Genomic DNA, 15,448 nt, shown 5'->3' with positions numbered 1-15,448 from the left:
GCTTCCTCAGTTTATATTAAATATATAAAAATATATTGTCTATAAGTCAACATGTGGAGCAGAAAATTAGCTGTCAATGTTTATGTGCGGGAAAAACTCGACGGAGGTTTAGTGCAAGAAAGGCAGAACATTTCTAAGCCTTTTTATCAATGATGAAAGTCAATCTGTATTTGCAAATTATTAGTAAAGGTTTAATCTGCTTTCAGGTAATAAAGAGGATATTTTACATGTATTTTACAAAAGTATGTGTGGACAATCCTGGCCTCTCACCGCGTACAGTTGTAAATACATCCGCTCCTTGTACGAGATATTGAGAAATTCCTTGGGATACTGCCGTCGTCCTCAACAATGAGCCCAGTGTTCAACCTGCGGGGAAAATGAAATATTAAGTCATCAAGTGAGAAATAGACACAAGTTACTGTGCAGCCATTATGCTTCGTGTGACTGGGACATAAGCCATCAGAGTATCAGTATTAACTTAATACCCTGAGATATGCGCCATCAGAGAGCCACAGAAACATATCAGTATTGACTTAATGCCGGTTCTTAAGGAATAAAAAAGATATCAGAAAATTATCCGTACGGAACTCTAGCGTGAAATTCAAGTGCACACGCGCGAATGACGGATTGCAAATCGCATGTAAAATTTTACATTTAAGGATTTAGTACCATGATGTTAACTACTTAATGAAGGAAAAATAATGTGAACACTCTGAATGGGTAAATTTGACAATAGTTGTCTGAAGTCGTTTGATCCGCCCATAAACATTTTAAGTTTATGTAAGTACTTATTGACATCGCAAAAGATACGCATTGCAGAAGAAGCGGTGTTCATAGGAAAAATTAGATAAGAGTTTGGTCGATTTTTAATCAAATGGAAAATTATCATAAAACTTCGGATCGCGAAGTGTCATGAAATTTTTTTTCTTGCGTGTTTCGATCGTGTTTTGTTAGCTTTAATCATGGACGGTGGACGAAGACACCTCGAAAGAAAAAATAACGCGGATATAATATGACATTTAGAAGAAAAGTCATAAAAAGACATTGATGCGATGATAAGAAACAGCTCAACTCAATTACAAGACGTTTTGAGCGGCAATTCGGAGTTATAGTTTTGCAGGAGAATCATAGATGGCGAGCAGTTTGCGATTAGTTTTTATACGAACGTCCCGAAGCTGTGACGCTAGTTTTCTCAAAATTATATTCACTGCTAATCATATCTAATAACCACTTTTAATCCGCAAACCATAAGCCATAAGGACAAAAGTTAAGATCATCATTTCGGCGTACGTTTAGAAAATCAGATCTCGTTTAAAGCTACAGGGGTCTAGGTTCTGTCTTTCGCCAAACCTGCTTTTTGGCCACAGTTGTAACATCACATAACTAGTGGTAAGACATGCCGTCGTTATATAAAGTGATTGAACAACTTTCGGATTGAAAATAATGTGAAGGCTTAACTGAGTGAGGTATTGCATTTTACATTTATGAATTTAGAGCCGTAATGTTACCTTCATAGAGAAGATAGGAAAATATCCACACTCGGAGAGGGTAAAACCGAACATAGCTGTCTTAATTCGCTTGATCCGCTTAAAGCATTGAAAAGTAATATTCGGATTAATTGAAACTGCAAAAGAGTGTATTGAAAGATCTGGAGATTTAAATAAAGGAAATAAAAAGCTAAAAAACTTGTGTATCATCCATAAAACCTCTTCAAGTTTGAATTTCGAATGGTGTTAACGGGACTCAACTTTTTTTCGTCCGCAAGTAATGGATGCAAGCGATTTAAAGAAAGCACAACGCAAGTGTAATGAGAGGAATAATTATTTACCTTCTCCTGTTGCTCTCGTATGTGAGCACATTGAATTCATTCACCGTCAGTTGACGGTATTGTCCACGGCGAGTAGCAGTTTCATGTCCGTTGGTCTGAAAAATAATGAAAACGAGCTCATTAGGAATTAATTATGTAGTCAGAAACCCTCGTCACCAAATTCATTCTTAGCCTGCAGTTCATTTTTAAACTTTAACCGTTAATGTAATGCGTTAGTATCGGAAAATGTAGATATTTATGAGATGTGATATTTACATCCAATCTGTAGGTCGTTTTTCTCATCGACAAATGTAGGTCGTCGCAATTTCCAGTGACGAAATTAAAAAATATTTTCGTCTGAAATATGAGGAGTCGGAATGCGAAAATCAACTTCCATTTCCTGAAAGAAAAGACAAAACTCTTGTTAGCCACTTGAGTAATATTCTCATCGATTGTGTCGTGATTTTGAAAATACATATGTGTCGGAATATGAATCCATTCAAGTGAATACTCACATTTTCCTTATCCTTGGCATTTGCTGATTAAGAATCAGCATCAGCCGAGTCATAATTATGGATGGAATGGTGGCGAAAATGGTCGCCGCTAATAATCTCACATCCATTACAGGATGCTTCGATCAATCGCTTTAATTATTACTGTTAATCGCAGTAGTCACTTTTTCGACTTGCTTCCAAGCGAATACTCGGTTGCTAACTGAGTAGACCGATGGTTGTCAATGCTTTTTGGTATCACGTCGTCATTGTTGATGCGTTTCCTTGACCGATATTCACTCGATGAAGCGTTGCCGTGCGATAGATATCCATATTGTTGGACGTATCAAGTCGCCGTGTTTGCTAATGAAGGCGAGATTTAAAAGGCTTCGCTGCCTTGTTTGCGAATTATAGGCGTTAGGTCCCGAAAGTAGTCTCAACTGCTTAGAATTCTTCGAATGAGGTCTTAGCTGCTGAGAAGTAATTTAGATACTGCTGTATGCTTCACAATTTGACAACGGGAATATGTTACGAAGTATTCAGGTGTGTGTGCAAGCAAATGCCGTGGGATAAAAGTTTGAGTTTCAAATTTTGAGTAAGCAAATGAAACATTGCTGAAATATGATCACTAAATATAATTGAATAGAAGTCGGCAAAGAATTTCAATGAAGAACGTGCCCGAAATAAATGATATATTTATTTATGCGTAAATTAGATTCTGGTATTCGCGTAGGACTCCGGCAGGGCTGGAAAAATGGACTTTACGGTATGAGGACGGAGAATTCTAGATCAAAATATGAATGTTTCATGCCACGCAGCAAATCAGCAGCAGATTCAGCAGTTGGTGTTACGTCCTCACCAAATCATAGACGGATTCTAGGATAATCTCTTCTCCTAGAATCTGTCTAGGATTGGGTCAGGACGTAACACCAACGAGCACAGTATAATATTTCGACGGTGCACAATTTCCCAGCCCACCCTAATTATTCTCGCAGAGTACCCTAGTTTAGGAAAAATGACCTTAGTTCTGCGGGAGACTAAGCAACTCAATTCTGATATAAATGTAACTATTTATCCTTTCTATGACTATGTAGATACATAGAGATAACTCCATTTTTGTTTATCAACAGTTTTTGCAGATAGTTGGTAAAATAGCTACGCAAAGTGATTTCCATTGAAGTGTCTGCCAATTGAAGCTTAATATTAGCTTTCCTATAAGTTTTCTCGGCAATTATTCCTTTGATATTTTTACTATGTATTCACTATTCCAGGTAAATATATAATGAACTGATTAGTTATAGTTGGACATTTTTTATCGACATGTTCGAAGTAACACTTATTTTTTGTAATGTTAGCAAAGTAGTAAGTAGTAGTAACTCACCGTATTACGTGTTAATATTTGAATTATATTTTCATTTCAATAATAATCCCACGTCGGAAGAAATTGCTGGAATTGTGTCTAAAACCGTTTTGCATATGAGCCGTTGTTCAACAACACCCTTTCCAAAGAAGTTAGGCCTCGAGGGGGAGGAGAAAAGCTTGGAAGCCAAGTTGCGAAGGATGAATTGATGGGTATAAACAATTGAAGTTTCATATATATATATGTAACTGAATAAGAGGTGAAGTTATTTAGTTGTTACAGATCATCTTCACAAATGTATTTAGTATTAAGTCAGTAGTTTTCTTAAGAAATTATAAATTACCAGGTGCTTAGCGTAATTCGCTGTTGATAGAGTTTGTGCTTTCCTTTATAATTCCATTCGCATAAAAATAATTGCAAATTAGATTTAGGTAGAAGAATCGTCTTCCCGCTCATTTGGGAAAGTTCATTTCAGGTGGATAGTGGGATCCAGGCGAGGAATCAACCATTGTGTATGACCGAAATTGCATTTTGAGAACTGTCATGAAAAGCATCGCATGCGCAATATCACCGAAATGCATTTTAAAATCACTCGCGCGCTTGGGAACTGACTATCAGATATCAAAGAAACGCAGCCATGATGAGAGAAAAAGATTGCAACACCATTTGATTTAATCATGTCTAATTTTCAATGTGCTTAATCAAGTGTTTGTAATAAAATTACTATGAAGTGAATATTTTCCTGAAATTACATGTGTAAATAAATTGACATTATTACATTCTTATCCTAAGCAATTTGATCGTATTTCCTTATTAATCGTTCATTTCGTAATTCCTCATTTTGTAATAATTCCAGAAAATACGTATAACTTCACTTAAAATTTGGCCAATTGAAAATCCATTCCTTTCCCTGGGCTACAACCTTGTCGCGGTGGAAAGGCTTGCGCGTTCCTATGACCCCTAGAGCTGCACCGGCGGGATTAATTCTAAATTATTCCCGGTAGAGCCACCCATGCCAGATAGGTCGAAGGGTAGGAGCCAGACGAAAGGTAGTCCACGTGATGGTGTCACGTAAAAAAACACTGTTGGAATGGAAGTGGGAAACCCTACCAACTATCTCTTCCCTGAAAACATGGACTGCAACCAAATGAGCCTCGGAATCTCAACGCCCGGGACCCGTCCGCAAAGGGCGGGTGTCGGGCACGGCAGCGAGGTCGGCAAGGTCCTCGGGGTCGTCAACATGCGAAATCCTTGCAGAGACTTGCTCCATCTCCATCGCGTCGGCAGCGATGGAGATGGAGCTCACTCGGATGGAAACCCGAGAAGAATTCACCGCCATCATACGCCGGGAAAAAGTGAAATCATACAAAATCTGGTAGTGATGGGGGACTGGAACGCCTCAGTCGGGGAAGGGAGGGATGGAAACGAAATAGTGTGAAAAACTCGCGCAGCTTTCCTGATTCGGATGCGGATTCAGACCACAATCTAGTGCTCATGAAATACAACGTAAATTTCAAAAGACTCATGAAAGTTAGGAGGGCGAGGAAATGGAATGTAGAATCGCTGAAGGGGAGTATGAGGAGAGAATATCATGAACAAGTGGACAATAGTACCCGGGAGATTGGAGGTACACAGACTGTAGAGGAAGGAAGGGATAATATTAAACGGGAAATAGTCAAATCGGCGAAGTCAATTGGCTACGTGGACAGCAGAAGGGTAAAGAAGCCTTTGGTTACGGAGGCAATGGTGAAAGAAATGGAGGAGAGAAGGAAGTGGAAGAACGTGGACGTAGAGCAGGGCAAAAGAATGTATAGGGAACTAAATAATCGATTACGACGTGAAACTAAGAAGGCAAGGGAGGCTTGGTGGAAAAGACAGTGTGAAGAAATGGAAAAGTTCCAGAAGGATGGAGAAGTAGGCGCGTTGTACGCCAAAGTTAAGTCGCTATCGGGTGGCAAAAGAGGACAAGTCATGTCTAAAATTAAGGTTAAAGATGGGAGGATGCAAACCGAGCGAGAAGAGGTACGGAGTAGATGGAAGGAATACGTGGAGGATCTGCACGACGGAATGAGCAGACCAGAGAGGTTGACTCTAGAGGAGGAAAGTGCAGTGGAGGAGGATAATTTTGGGCCGGGGATCTTAGATTCGGAAATAGAGAGAGCACTTCGTGAAATGAAGGCTAGGAAAGCAGTAGGCGTGGACAATATCCCGTGTGAGCTTATGAAGAATCTAGGGAAGGAAGGTAAGAAAAGGTTTTTCGAACTAGCACGCAGGATCAATGAGGAGGGACGTTGGCCAGAGGATTTCGTGAAGACGGTTTTAATTTCGCTTCTGAAAAAGAAGCTATGGAATGCGGAGATTATAGGAGATTATACTATCATCCTAATATCGCACGCGACGAAAGTGGTACTAAGGATATTGAACAGACGAATGGAGGCGAGGGATAACGAGTATTTGGGCGAAGATCAGTTTGGTTTTAGAAAAGGGAAGTCAACTCGTGATGCAATAGCAGTAATGAGGTCCCTCGTGGAGAGGAACCTAGAAAACGAACAGGACGTATATGCGTGTTTCGTGGATTTTGAAAAAGCGTTTGATAGGGTGAACTGGGTAAAGTTAATGGATATACTCAAGAGAATAGGTGTAGATTGGAGGGATAGACGACTGATTCGTAATATGTATATTGCCCAGGCTGCGCAGGAGAGGGTAGCAGACGGAGACTGGGTGGGCAAGAATTGGTCGAGGCGTGAGGCAATGCTGTCCTCTATCGCCTCAGCTTTTTGATGTATACGCTGAAGAGATGGTAAGGGCAGCGTGGGATGAGTTAGAAGCTGAAATAAAAGTGGGAGGAATGATGTTCAAATCAGTGAGGTTCGTGGATGATTAGGCGCTGATTAGCCAGTCAGCGAGGGGGCTTCAGGCTTTAATGGATGTGTTAAACGAGCGGTGCGAGGAGTATGGGATGAGGATAAATCATAAGAAAAGTAAGGTTATGCGGTTTTGTAAAGCATCACGAGCGAGGAATGTGAGACTCAAGATAAAGGTTGGTGGTGAAAAAGTTGAGCAGGTTGAGTCGTTCAACTATTTATGCAGTACGTTAAAGGAAAACAAATACAGTAGCAAGGATATCAGTAAGCAAATTGCACTAGCAAAGGAGGCGTTCATGAACAGGAAGGAGCTTCTGAGTGGATCGTTATGTAAGAGTTTAAAGAAAAGGTTAGTGAAGAGTTTGATTTGGAGTGTAGCTCTCTACGGTGCGGAAACGTGGATACTGAGGAAAGAAGACGAGAGAAGATTGGAGGCATTCGAGATGTGGGTATGGAGAAGAATGGAGAGGGTGAAATGGACGGATAGGAAAAGGAACGACGAAGTGCTGGACGTGGTGGGTGAGGAGAGAGAAGGTGGGAGAGGCAGCTTTTAGATGAGGTACGGAGGAGACAGAATGTATGGATGGAGCGAATACTTAGCGCGGAGGGGATGTTGAAAATGGTGTTAGAGGGTAGAATGTTAGGGAAACGAAGGAGGGGAAGGAAAAGAATAGGATTTTTAGATAGATTGAAAGCTAGTATGCCTTACAGTGAATTGAAGAAGGTAGCGCTGGGAGGAAAGGGAGGCTTCCAAATCACTTCTTTAGTGCTTCATGGAAACCTACCTTAATCGGTATAATACTGTAATAAATAAATATGCAGTCTATTTGGTATTGTGTTTGGCAGTTTCGGTGCCAAGGCGCATGTGAATTTCCGACGGCTTCAGGGCCCCATTCTATCATCCCCCTAACCTCCTTTCTTTTCGCGAGGCCACGGTAATTCCTCCCCCACCCTAAAGTGAACCCAGATTAACGAACATGTTAACTGTCAGCTGACTATAAATCGTCCCTTGTGTCACAAGGTAGACACTGTTACGCTATGACCACCTTACATTAGTTCATCGCCATTGTTGCGTCGCCCGGGTGAAGCAAAGTGACTATTTAGTGTACACAGGGCACGCTGGAGTTATTTAAAATTGGTGAATACATGTGTTTTTGTGTGAATAGAGTTAGAGGATAACCTGGCGAGAAAAGCGGCTTGCTGACACGGAATTCGAAGGATCGATCGGGAATACGTGAGTGAGTAAATGTTATTGACGAGCATTCGTGATTTGGATTCCGTGTATTTATCACCGTATCACATCGAGAAATTACCATCAAAATAAAACATAAATTTCGAATGTTGGCGTTCTATGATGCAAACTTCATTATTTAGCAATCCTCTCAATACCTCCTCAAGAAGTCATAGAGGTAAAAACTGATATTCCTTCAAATTTTGGGATTCTCCGATATATTCTTATAAATAGCAACAGAAAAACTTTATTCGTCGGTCTTTCATGAGCATTTTATAGCAAACTTTTTCATTACTGTTTTGAAGGGCAATGATCCTAAGGTTGGGGCTGATTACAGAGTATGTGAGGACGAAGCAGGAGGAAGATTTGGTGAAGACGTGCGCGCGCAGCAGAAATCGCCGGGAAAGATCTTCATTGCGTGAGGGTGGAAGTCGTGCTGTTTATTTATTTATTGGTTTTTATTGTATTCCCAAAAACATAATTACAGGAAAAACACAATTGATAGAAAGAATATAAACATAATACAAAAATACAATCCCAGTTTTTTAGAATATAACACATCAAATTTAGTCGTCATAGTTCATTAACAGCCTTACAGTACTCATTTCTTTGTTAAAAGAAATTAAATTCATTAAAATATTTATTGTATGTCTTACACATTCTACGTATTGGTGAATTTTTTGCATAATCATGTTTCACACAATAAGTGTTTAAGTAAGTTTAAGTAAAACAAAGATTTGGGCCTCAAATTAACATTTGAAGCATAAAAATTTAAACTCGCCAAAGATAACTGGCATTCACCTATGCTCAGGGCATCAGGGGTGACCCTATGAGCTCAATGAGCACCCCTGATGCTATGCATTGAGTGTCGTCTAATCAACCTTTGTGCTGAATGAGTGATGATGTCAATCAGGGTCGCAGCTAGGAATTAGGGCTAGGGGGGGGGGATTTCAAGGCGCAACAAATGCTGGGGGGTCTGAGGGTGTGGAATAGGGTAAGCGGGAGGTATGGGGGGCTCTCCCCCAGAAATTTTTTTTTCAGATAAATGGTTAAAAATGGCGAGTTTTACGCATATTTTATTAATCCTTACACTATAATGTAAGTTATATCAATCAAATTAAGTAAAATGAATTAAATTAAAAAATTTCTCTGAGCTCTGAGGGGGGGGGGGGGTTAATCCCCCAAAACTCCCCTCGCTGCGCCACTGATGTCAAATGTATTTGTGTAAACCCCTTCAAATATAGCTTTACGCCCCATCCTAAATTTACAACGGCGCACTTAGCGTCGTCAACTCAATGAGCACCCCAGATAAATATTCCCTGAACTTAGCGGCTTGCATTTCACATATTAAATGGATTGTTGCTCACCGTTCAATCCCATAAAATATTTAGTACATCTACAATTAGATTTCATTAGAGGCAACGAATTCAAACTTCGACGCAAAGATCCCACGAGTTCATTCCAAAAGGAAACCCACGACGTGATCCACAGGAGCGACGGATTGTTCAGCTACAAAGAAAAGATTTGGCTATTGCAAAAAAATCCCCTCCCGCCCCGGTTGTATGGTTTGATCAAATTACACAAAGCTAACTTCCTTGTCCGGCCAGTAATCTCAATTACTCCTTCACCTACACATAAACTAGCAGCAAAACTGAACCACCTGATTAAAGACTACACGAAATTCATCCCTAAGTATGGCATAAAAAATTCATTAGACTTAATTGAGAGAATCAAGGATGTAAAAGTACCACACAATGCCAAACTGATCTCCTTTGATATCAACAGTTTATTCACGAATGTCCCAAAAAATGAAGTTCCACCAACCATTAGAGACCACCTACAAAATAACCATGTCAATCCCGTAGTAATTGAAGAGATATTGGAACTTACTAACACATGCCTCAATCAAAACTTCTTCCTATTTGATAATAATTATTATCAACAATTAGAAGGACTTGCCATGGGATCACCCCTTTCACCCCTGCTCGCAGAAATGTTTCTGGATAATTTTGAGTCAAAATTATTTCATTCAAATCACGTTCTAATTAAACATGTGCACTATTGGTACAGATATGTGGACGACGTGCTATGCTGTTGGACCGGCACCACTAGGCAGTTAGAACGATTTTTCACATTTATTAATTCCCAGAATAGCAATATTAAATTTACTATGGAAGTAGGAAATAAATCAATTAATTATCTAGATTTAAACACTCAACTAAATGAAGGAATACATCTTTTTGATATTTACCGAAAACCCACCTCCACCGACGTTACCATTCCAGCGGACTCATGCCACCCCTTCCAACACAAGACAGCAGCGTTCCATTCTTTAATCAATAGACTCATAAAAATTCCTCTCAATGTACAGAATTACAATAAGAAATGGAAAATCATTCAGCACATTGCAAAGGTTAATGGCTATCAACCAGCAGTAATTGATAACATCCTCAATAAAGTGCGGAAGAAACAGGCCTTATCAAAGGTGTTATCCTCGCTCTCCCGCATCAACACTACAAAAAATTGGTGCAGGATTCCCTTCCTAGGAAAAATTTCTCATTCTGTTACTTCCCGAAAGAGAAATACAGAATTGCATATTACACCCCCTCAACTCTCAAAACATTGTTGCCCAACTGCAAAGATCGTTTCCCACCAGAAAGAGGAAGTGGAATTTACTGCCTTAAGTGCGACGATTGTGTTATGAAATACATCGGCAGAACGGAGAGAAGTGTTAAGATCAGAGTAAATCACAACTGCTTCAAGAAGAAGAAAGAGCAATCCAACTTCGCCAATCATTTATTACATGGCAAACACAAAAGTGATTTCAAGCCGGACATTCTACACTCAGAAGGAAACAGGAGGAGACTCGATGCCCTGGAAACGTTGGAGATTATACAACATTTAAAGAACAACACCCCCCTTGCCAACGAACAAGTGCTCCCCTCCCACTCCCCTCTCTTTTCCATCCCCATCAATGATCTCCTACAGTGACAACCTTAAAATTTCCAAGAACGAATGCTACGCAGTGCCTTTACCAAAATTCCCCCAGTGACCCATGTCCTTCGGGGAAATCATTAACCCATACCAGCACCTTCAACAGCCGGACTCAACGACCTTCCATAGACTATTGTGATTTAGAAAACTCAATGTACCCTGCTAATCCTCTCTTTCTTCCCCAACACCGCCACCTTCTTTAGCTCTCGTCTCCTCACCCACTTTAACCCCGCCCTCCCCTGGCTGGTCAGATCCTCACAGGAAAAACCCTCGTCCAAAATCAAGGCTGCCCCTTCCCCCCCCCCTCTCCCTATTTCAGTCCGTGTTTAACCCTCACCCCCGCCCTTTCAACCAGTCCTTTTCCTTTCCGATAGATGTCCTCACTGTCACTTGTGTACTTTGTGCATGAATGTATGATGCATGCAAGATCAGTCACCTGACGATGTAACCAAGTTACGAAACCCGGCCGTGCCCATAAGTAAATAACAGTGAACCTTACAAAGTTTTATTTCTTTATTTCCAGCATCTACAATTTTTCGGTTTTCCTCCGTATCTCGGCAAGAATTAAATGACCCGCAAAAAATTTGGTCAGTAATTGGCCTTACTTGGTCATCTTATCAATATCTCATGTGATATTGATAACGATAATACTCTACATTTATTTAAAATATGGATTTCTCAACATTATTTTCAGGTATCACTCCTCTATTTCTAAAAATCTTTCCGATATCGTTCCCTTATGTGTAATTTCCAGTAACATTTACGTAAGCTTATTTCCTGGCATTAATCTAAGGTTCGTCGACGCTGCTGTCAGGGATATGAGGCAGAAGTGAGAAGAAATTTTGGTGCGGACACTTGCACCCTGATTATGTAACTGTGAGAAGGGTGAGAGCGATGCCGTTGCCAGGGGCAACGCGATCCCCACGACGGAAGGTGATAGCAGCGATTATTAAACCGTGATCGCTCTCTTTATCACGCTGCGAGTGCCATCGGCCTATCACGTTCGAAACCGATGGTGACAAGCATATGCTGACATAAAAACGAGCACTAAATGCATATATTAGCAAAAAGTATTGTTTACTTAATTTAAAAATGCCCTATAATCGAGTAAAAAACAATAAAAGTCTTAATTATTTCTACTGCAGTGCTGTCTTGACTATATTAGTTGTCCACGTTGTTCAACTGTTATATGCGCATGGTGGTGAATTCGATTGAGCAGCTTTATTTTCACGCAGCAAATTGGAAAGTACTGCTAATTGAAGTACATCCGTGATTTAAACGTCAATTACTTTATATCGAAGTTTAATTATAAAAATTTTCCAAGTACGTTCTCCAATATAGCAATACTGTCAAACTCCTTTTCGATTTTTTAATCATCATAAATCAACTACTAACTACTTACATTCAAAAAGCTAGCGCGATTACACTTCCGTTATCATTTCAACATTAATTAGTTTCAATACAAGGTCACGACTTTTCGACCATTCTCTAAGATATAGCAAATATAATGACTGCAGCATCTCCCGGCGAGCATTAGCATAACACATTACGTTATCACACATCGAAAAGTAAAACCACACTTTCCCCATAACTCTACCATAATACGAGTACTTAATCATAATACTACCTATTGGCGAAGCGAAGTACTTAGCCTTGAACTGCCTCCATTTTATGTTTTCGTCGTTTGTTATTGTTATTTCAAAGACTCCGCAAACGGCGCATTCTTGGACAGAGATGTGTCGAAGAATTTCATTGGCTCTTCAGATTTCTCAATGATACCATCTTCGCGCGCTCGTACCTTTATGATACGCGCGATGACGGTAGCTTACATGATCGCTGGATACAGCGGAACGTGATGGTCATCTATCGCCGTCGTCGCTGTCACATTTACATAATCGAGGTGCTTGTACGAGCACGCCGGCGGAGTAGAAATTCACGGAAAAATTCGACATTAAGTAAGTAAATTTTTTTTTTTTAATTAATGTGAAAATTGAAATTTGTAAAGGGGTGCCAACCCCCTCCCACCCGCACAAACCTGGCGACAAAACGCTCCAGAAACACATGACTCACCTATAACCCCCCACACTATTAATGCGTATTTCTATTTGCAAGAGGAATCAAAGTAGCTGGCATCTGGTGGTCAATTTAAGAAATGAGATTGAGATGATCGGCCGGTTTGTTTACCAGCAGTGGCGCAGCGAGGGGGGTGTTTGGGGGATAAACCCCCCCCCCCCAGAGCTCAGAGAAATATTTAAGTTTAATGCTAATCAATTTCACCTAATTGAAATAGTATTACTTATAGAATAGTGTTCCGATGAATCAAATATCCCTCAGAAAGCCGTATAACTCGCCATTTTGAACCATTAATCTTGAAATTTTCTGGAGTAGGGCCCCCGCAACTCTCGCTTACGCCGGAGGGAATGCAGTACCCCCACGCCCCTAACTATTAGTTGCGCCTAACCCCCCCCCCCCCCCCTAATCTAAATTCTTAGCTTCGCCCCTGTTTACCACTGCTTCAGCCTGGCGGTGAACGAAATGGGTGTGTTTTCAGCAATTTTGTGGAGCGAATACTGATGTATTTATCAGTCGAAAATAATGGATGAAGTAATTTTCTCCACATCCGACATTTTGGAGTTCATTAGAAAATTCAAGAGGCCCTTCGTTGAGGGCTGTGAAGTGGAACGCTATAATCACATATAATGGAAGTTGTCGTGGTTGAAGCAGTGGAGTATTTGGTTCTTGTAATGGGCTGATACCTGTAAAAGCTGGCGATATTAATGGCATGTCACATGAGATACTTGATTTTCGGAAGAAAATTGGCGCTTCTTTTTCCGTTTTCGTGTAAAATGTTTGGCGACTTTATTAACCATCCATTACAATAGATCATCAACCATTAAGTCCACTTACGAGTGATAAGTTTAGCAACAAATCACATTTGAGTGAGTGAGGAGCCAAGGGGTGATTTTTCTTTCTGAGTCAGGAACATGAATTGGGTGAAGAAAACTAACGAGATCAATAAGATACTTTGCATAGTGCATTTGATTCTCCACTCGATGTCAGCACAGGGGCCGTATTCTGTAACCCCAAACCGATCGGTGCGGCACCGATTCGTCGGGTGCGACGTCACACCGACTCCCGGTAAGAAGTCGTGCGATTCTGTACGAACCCGGTCGGTGCGGCACCGACGAGAGGACGGGAGATCGTCGGTAGCCGTACCGACAGCAAAGAGGTGTCGGTACGGCCACCGACTAGTGGGTTTCATGAATTCCCCGGTGCGCATTGTACGTTTTATTTTGTTTTTACCTCATCACCGAGTAAATAATGAGGTTTTCTCCAATGTTATCTTTTTCTGCCCCTTCGAATATGCCTCTATAATTCACTGTGTCATCATCTATATTAATTACCTTGACAGAAATATAAGATAATGGTTAATAAAAATGAGGTTTGCTAACATATAATGACTTTCTCTCATTTATGTTACCGCACTTTCACTCGCTTGTAATAGGCTTTATTTCTCTCTATCATCATTTTTTTGCTCCTTTGACATAAAAAAGATATTTTTGATTAAATATGAGTTTTGCCGCAATGTTATCACTTTATATCACTCTGAATAGGCGACTGTTATTTCACTCAATCATCAATTTGGCGTTTCTCTCGGCATAGAAATAAGATCTTTTTATTTAAGTATGAAGTTTGCCACAACGGTATCAGTTTCTTTCATTTGTAACGGGCAACTATATTTCATTTCATCGTCAGCCATTGATTCCCTTGACGATAAAAGAAGATATTTGTTAATAAGTATGAGGTTTACCGCAATATTATCATTTTCTCTCACTTGGAATGCGCAACTTATACATATGTATTTCACCCAATCACAATTTATTTACTTCCTCGTCATTACACTTCTTTTAATTGCACCCAGCTCCATACTTTTATAACAATTTCCTAACTTGTTCCTCTAATATTACATTTGCATTTGAATCCTACGTTCACGTTCCATGGTATGCTATTTTCGTCTGCTACGGTGCCAATGGCATAACCTTCCGTTGATAACATTTATACGGAACTTACTTAATGACAACTATATTACCAAATCATGAATAAATAGCATTATACGGAACCAATATTTAAAAAAAGAAACTACGATCTCAAGGATAGTTTCAATAATTCATTCCAGCAACAACAATCTCCATCACATACAAACTTTATTGTGATGTTGTAATATTGTTTCCTTCGATTCTGTAGGTACAGCATTACTACCACACATTATATAAGCATTGTCAACAACTTATCCAATATCGTTTATGTTAATCTAGCAATAAGTCGTAATTTCCGCAAATAAAAAGATTGAGAATGACGACAACAAACTGTGCCAATGAGTCTTCACTTGTTTTTACCCTTCTCTCATTGGTGGAGACACGTGAAACTTCGGATATATTCGGATTTTCCCTGTTTGGGAAGGAAGGGGAACCGTACCGACTGGTTTGAAACCGACGACCTTACAGAATCGCTGAAAGTGTCGTCGTCGGTGCGGAATCCGTTGTCGGTACGGTTTGATGTCCAGTCGGTGGGCTTGAAAGGGAAACCGACCGGTGCGGCACCGACGAAATACAGAATACGGCCCCAGAACAGAGACTCACCAGTATCACTCGACCACCATGTTTTTGTATATTTCTTTTATCAATTTATCTACCAAACTTC

General features: G+C 40.2%; 1 long non-coding RNA gene across 1 annotated transcript; it reads right to left on the bottom strand.

Moving 5' to 3' along the window:
• Positions 1–224: 224 nt before the first annotated feature.
• Positions 225–2,192, bottom strand: LOC124161567. Its single transcript, XR_006865375.1, has 3 exons — positions 2,084–2,192; positions 1,829–1,923; positions 225–366 (listed from the first exon to the last, which is right to left on the bottom strand). It is a non-coding gene; the product is annotated as an uncharacterized LOC124161567 (long non-coding RNA).
• Positions 2,193–15,448: the final 13,256 nt, after the last annotated feature.

Source organism: Ischnura elegans, chromosome 6 (genome assembly GCF_921293095.1).
Source record: "Ischnura elegans chromosome 6, ioIscEleg1.1, whole genome shotgun sequence".
Lineage (NCBI taxonomy): Eukaryota > Metazoa > Arthropoda > Insecta > Odonata > Coenagrionidae > Ischnura > Ischnura elegans.
Note: the sequence above shows the minus strand (reverse complement) of the source record. Positions and strands in the feature narration are given on the sequence as shown.